This window comes from Theobroma cacao, chromosome 6 (assembly GCF_053813885.1).
Source record: "Theobroma cacao isolate CCN51 chromosome 6, ASM5381388v1, whole genome shotgun sequence".
Classification (NCBI taxonomy): domain Eukaryota; kingdom Viridiplantae; phylum Streptophyta; class Magnoliopsida; order Malvales; family Malvaceae; genus Theobroma; species Theobroma cacao.
Window position 1 is genome coordinate 24,472,103 of NC_142644.1, and position 6,667 is coordinate 24,478,769.

The following is a 6,667-nucleotide window of genomic DNA, read 5'->3' on the forward strand; positions in this document are numbered from 1 at the left end:
GGAGAGTCGAGACTAATATGAAGTCCTTTTATAGTTAAATGTATGCATCTGAAATCGAAAGATCACGGCACGTTGCCAACGTTTACTGTGTTCTAATCTTTTTTTTTTATTATTTCAAAATTTTTAATTTGGACGCTTGTCTGAGTAAAGAAGCAATATAATTTTATACAATTTTCTGCAATTTTTTTCCAAGTCAATCAATAATTCTACAATAACTTAATATGAATTAATTACTTGTTTTTTTAATTAAAAATATAATATTGTTGTCTAAGCAAATAAGCAATGCGATAGATTAAGTTGTGCAAGGTTTTCCTAGTCAATTGATATTATTATAGTCAATCGTAATCTTTTGTGGACTTTGATCATGATCTTACATCGCATCAGCCACTCGACAGTTGTCATCTATTACAAAGGATGGGAACTTGAACCAAAAATAGATGATGGGAACACGTATATTCGAAGGCACTGTGGTTGGAATTGAGGATTGGATCTGGATGGTAAGGTATTTGATGAATTGAGCTTAAAGGCCTTTTTGGATATGAGAAATAAAGGAAGATAGATCATACACATTACTACCCCATTTGTGCCCTCAAACAATATTTTAGTTGGAGAAAGCTCCAATAATCTAAAAAGTCCATTTTTGTTCATGTACCGATAACTGCAGTTGTTTCGATGAACAAGAAAACGTCAAAATACCCTTCATGACAATGACTCAACGAGTCACAAACTCAGAAACTAGCAAAGATTTAAAATAGAGTACTTTTCATAAATGGGCCTAAGGTATAAGGTGTTTTTAAGAATGGTCCTCCCTATAATTTTATCTGTTTTTAGCTAAGAAAAAAAATTAGATAAAATTGTCTTTAATGAAACCAACCTATTCGTTAGGCTCCACTCCTCAACCCAAAACCTATTAACGGGTCAAGTATGTTTAGGTTTGCGTCTCAAACTGACTCATATTTTTTGAGCTTTCTTCACCAGACTATTCATCTCTGGAGTATTTCTTACCAGAAAGAAAAACGTTTAAGTATTTTGAGCATTTTGGAGTAGTTTTTGATACACGAAAAAAATCTGTGAGCGTTTTGAGTATTTTTAAACATTTTAGAGTGATTTTTGATATATGAAGAAAAATTTTCGAACATTTTGAGCATTCATATTTGTTAATTATGTTGTTAAATAGAATATGGTGTATCGTTTGAAGTTGTTGATCTTGTTAAATGAAATTTAGTAGTTTTTGTGATTTTTGGGAATTATGTAACTAGTTTTTAGGCATTGCGTGATTGATTTTGGATGTTGCGTGACTTACTTTAGACATTACGTGACTGATTTTTAATAAGGCATTGTGTGACTAGTTTCTGATAAGGCATTGCGTGACTGACTTTGGGCATTGTGTGACTAGTTTTTGATAAGGCATTGTGTGACTAGTTTCTGATAAGGCATTGCGTGACTAGTTGATAGGCATTGCGTAACTAGTTTTTGATAAGGCATTGCGTGACTAGTTTCTGATAACCCATTGCATGACTAGTTGATAGGTATTGCATGACTTGTTAGTAAGGCATTGCGTAACTTGTTAGTAAGACATTGCGTGACTAGTTACTAAGACATTGTGTGAATTAGGCATTGCTTAAAAATCAATCACGCAATGTATAAAAACTAGTCATGTAATGTCTAAAACCAATCACGTAATGACTAAAAACTAGTCACATGGTGATTAAGTCACGCAATACCTAAAAATCAGTAAACTTAATTTTAGGGTTCTATGAATAAATCAATAAACTCAAAAGCCTAAAACACACACACACACACACACACACACACACACACACACACACACACATATATATATATTTTGCTAAGCCATAAAATTGTACATTTCATAAAAGATAGGTTACAAAACTCCATAACTCTCCAAAGCAAGAGAAGATATATCCTTATCGGGAGGTCTTGCTCACTCCCCTTATACAAAAACAAAATATACCCTATTTACAAAATATTTCCTGAACAATTTGAACTCAAAATCTCGTAAAAAAATCAAAATCCCTAGCAAACATGCTTAACAATCATCCCAATTCCAAACACAATAAAACCGTGAACCACCATAAAACCCATCAAACATGCTTTAGCTGTTCTTTCTCCCTGAACAAAATCGCTGCTTGCAAAGAGTAAAATCGCTGTTCATCGCCCTTAAGAACCCCAAGATCCACCATCCAAAAAATAAAACAAAATAAGAAAGAGCTTAATGTCATATCCACGAATTGGATGGCGAGATAAACATATTTAAGCATAGAGAGAAATCGAGATTTAATTTTAAAATTTTTATCTAGATGGTGGGAGAGAGAAAACTGAAACCATTTTAATTTGTCTAAAATTGTTTAAAGGGTATTATTGTCAAGTCATACAAAAAAAATTGACCAAAAATAGTTAAAATTATAAAAAATGATATTTTTGAATTAGGCTTATGAGGAAGGTTATTTTTCACAATTTTCTATTCAAAATATTACTATCATATTATAAAACCACTATTATTTTCATTGACAAATTAAGGAAACAAAATTGCATCATCTTATTGATTTTTTTTTCTTCTCTTGGGATTGAACATGATCTTGTTGAACGTTGAAATTTGAAATACATGAACAATATATAGCCTCTGTAATATTGCGAATTTACCCATCATAGAACATTAATTAATGTAATAGTAGCTAGTGACGGATTGAGATGTTGCAGCGGATGATCGAGTAAGAAGTAGAGGGGTCAAAGAAATAATTCTCGAAGGTAGCATAGCCTTTTGCATACCGAAATTTGCCAGTCCCAGAAACCACACCATATTCTCTAATGACCTTGAGTTGGTTGTTGTTACCTTGTATCTGAATGGTGCTACCATTGTAGGCCTCGTTGGTGAAGACGATTGAGAGAGAGACATAGACGTTGAGGCCATCCAAACTTGCGGTGACGGTTATGCCTTGGCCTCGTCCTACTGAGGCAGATTTGGGGTCTGGACCCTCTATTATGAGGTCATCAAACACAAAGAGATCTGAATTGGGTGAAAGTCTAGAGCTTGCCAAGAAAGCCTACGACTGGAAGGGTAGTGGAGTTGGGACCGCTTGAGGCATAGTCGTGGAAGTAGACAGAAATTTTGGTTTCTTTATGTTCATTATGATCTGCTTTGGCTGGGATTGAGAACTTCGCCATGGATATCCTTAAAATAACTAGAATTACCAAGGAAAAGCTGGTTTTAGGTTCTATTTTTCCAAAATCTAAATCAAAGCCAAAGATAAAGACACTTAATTGTATCTGCCTTAACAGGGGCCGATTTAAATGAGGGGCAAGGGGGGGCAATTTCTTTTAGATATTTTTAGGGCATTTAGAGAGGAGAAAGGGGGCAGTGGACCCCTCGTGATTTTTTTTAATTTTTTTCTTTTTGAAATTTAGAGATTCATTGTTAAAATATATTTTAAATTAATATTTTGTGATAATTATTTAATTTTAAATATCACTATACAAATATTATATATAATATAACTAGCCAAACTCCGAGCTGAAAATACTTTTATGCCTGAGTCCAAGTTTAAACATCACTATATGAAATATTATGTACAATACAAAATATTAAACTTTCCCTTAATGCCTCACTTCCCCTCTTTCCCTTAAGGCCTTATTGCCTCACTTACTCTCTTTCCCTTAATGCTTCTCAATCCTTAAGAAAGCATCAATATTTAGTAAACATTCATTTATTTTAATTAATTTTTTTTCATATTATTTCTTTGCTTCATTTTATTTCTAGGTATTTAACAATCTACTTTTTGAATTTTAATTACTTTTTGTATGCCTTTTTGAATTTAAACACTAGATGACAAAATAACGGTTAAAAGTATATCAAAGTTGTTTCTAACGGCTAGAAATTACCTCAAACAGAAAAATCTGACTCCCTAAGTATAAAAAGAAGCTCCAACTATCAAAGAAAATAATTTTTTGAAGATTGAATGAGAAAAGAGCTACTTTGAGCAAAAAGTCAAATATCTTTCACAAAAAATACTTGTCTTTTATTCCAAATCCAGAAAAAATATTTGAGCTTGATTGTAACCTATATAGACTTGTAAAGGTACTTAGTTGTACTTCTTTTTCTTCTCTTTCTTGGGAAATTAGAGTGTGACAAACACTCTAGAGTTTGGGTTAGAAGCTCACTTTGTAAAAGTTTAGTGGAAGCTATTAATTCTATTAGTTTAGTGAAGTTGGGTTAAAAATCATTGATTAAGAGATCAAGATAGTGGATGTAGGTCAAGGGGACCGAACCAGTATAAATACTCTTGCATTGTCTACTTCTCTTTACCCTTCCTTACTTGGTGTTTTGTAATTCTAAAAAGTTCTAGTCTTTTCCTTCTTTTAGTTGATTACATGCTTTTTAAACTCTAAAGGGCTAAATAGAAAATTTTTAGTGTTATTCACCTCTCTCTAGCACTGCAACAGGACCAACAAGGATTTCAAGTCAAGCAAAACTTGATTACCGAGTTTGTTTGAATCATGAAAACTCTATGATATAGAGTTATTTGAGCTTAATTTTGATAGTAATTTAGCTTAGTTCTTGTTGTAATGTATAGAAATTAATAGGTTTTATTTAAATAAATTTAAATTAGTTAATTTAGGTGAGTCATCTAATCTTAGTTAATTTTATGATTAATTTGGTGTTAATGTGATTAAGCTAGGTTATTATTGATTTATTCATACTTTTGTAGGTGTTTAATGAAGAAAGAATTTTAATAGAAGAAGGAAAACAATTTCGAGGTGTAGACTTTCATTATATATATTTTGGTATTTCAATCATAACTCTCTCTACATAACTCCAAATGAGATGATTCTTAGACCATTGGAAAGCTAAGAGAAAACGCTACAAATTTTATGTTTACCACTTTGTCCAGTTCAGCCTGAAAAGTGGTCAAAAATCTTATTGAAATTAGAGTACTGAAGCAGTCCTAGAACAATTATGATTTTTACTATTTAAATGGTAAGGCTGGGACTTTGGAGGAGGTAGGTCACAGCCCATGTAGTCTGATGAGGAAATCTTGATGGGAATTGACTTTTTTCTTCACCCAACTTGCCCTAACGTCAAAGCTTTATAAAAATAACCTTTCGAAAGACTTTTAGGGGAGAAGAAAACACCAGATTGAGAGCTGAAAATCAAGTCACAAAATCATTAAAGAAAAGTCTCATTTGAGCTAAAGAAGAAATTGAGGAATTCAAGAAGATCTGGAGATCAAGAATTCAACTCTTGGGTTCCTTTTATTTTTTTGTTGTTATTTTATTTTCTTGGTTTCGGTTGTGATGATTAACTTTAATTTGATGATGATGTGTAACTTGATGGGAAACTAATTCATTTATCTAATATTATGATTGAAATCAATACGTAATCTGATTTATTTATCTTTCTTTTGCTTATGTTTGATAGATTTAAGTTATTTATTTTATTATGTTCTTAATGCTTCTAATTGACTGGCCACCAATTAAATTGAATTAAAAACTTAAGTTAAACCTTGACGAAAGAAATTTATGTAGACCTTGAATAGAATAGCGTATGATCGAATACACTTAGTTGATTAGGTGATTTGATTTGCATATAAGGTAAACATACACCTATAAAAAATTAATTAACCTAGATATAAAAATCACTTTTCAGCTACTCCTTATAATACAAGTGAAACACAAAAGTTAGTTTTTTGAGTCGTCAGAAAACTAACAAAAAAGCCTAATTGCATACTTTCTTGAGTGACTTGAAAAATAGTTTTCCGACTTTGTGATTCGGCTAGGAAGAATGTGATTATGCGGAGAGGACAAGTTGTTGTCCACCTTGTTAGCATAAAAGCATAGTTGAGAAAGCTCCCTCTTTGTGAAGGTTCAAGTGCAACTGTGTGTGCAATAGTTAGAGGCCAAACACTTGGGTGGCTTGGGTTCTTCCTCCCTTTGTGGTGTACACGAGCTTGAGTGGAAACGAGACTAGTGCCGTATCTTCTCTCAATCAAGAGGATTGGCCATCGTGATTACCACATCACTTGGTAAAGGTAATACTATTTTTTGATTACTTCTCTTCTAGTTTTGCTTGTATTAAAACTACCAAAGTGATTCATGGGTGGTAGCATGACATGGTACATTTAAATTTTTATTTGTCGCTGCATATGATAATTGTTGTCTCTGAGTTTTATGCCATTCTAGCACAAAACTGGTGTTATTTGCCATATTTCCAAAATCTAAATCAAAGCCAAAGATAAGGACACTTTGTGCATGTTTGGTGGGGGACAAGGGCATAACCAATTTCCATTTAGGAGAACCTTGTCTTCTTATATTGTAAGTATTTTTAACTTCTTCTGACTCCTTTTGTGAAACATAAGTTGCTTGATGTCATAAATAAAATTTACAGTGTGTTTATTATGTTACAGTCTTGTAAATTTTATGTCTTCAAACTTTTGTTTATATTTCCTGAACCAATTTTGGTTTTAGATCTGTCATTACGTTGGAATTATATCAGTTTGGTGAAATAAAGTCTAAAAATGAAGAAAAATGAAACTTGAAGGGAAAAATAATGACTGTACACAATTTGTGTGTGCAAGATGTGTCCGTGTAGCATTATCCTCTACTTTATCCAAATAAAATGAATGGCAAGAAAGTTTATGCAATTATACCC

The 6,667-nt window shown here is 32.4% G+C and overlaps 1 pseudogene; it reads right to left on the reverse strand.

The window, feature by feature from the left end:
- Positions 1-2,696: 2,696 nt before the first annotated feature.
- On the reverse strand, positions 2,697-3,234 carry LOC18596085 (dirigent protein 23-like; annotated as a pseudogene).
- Positions 3,235-6,667: the final 3,433 nt, after the last annotated feature.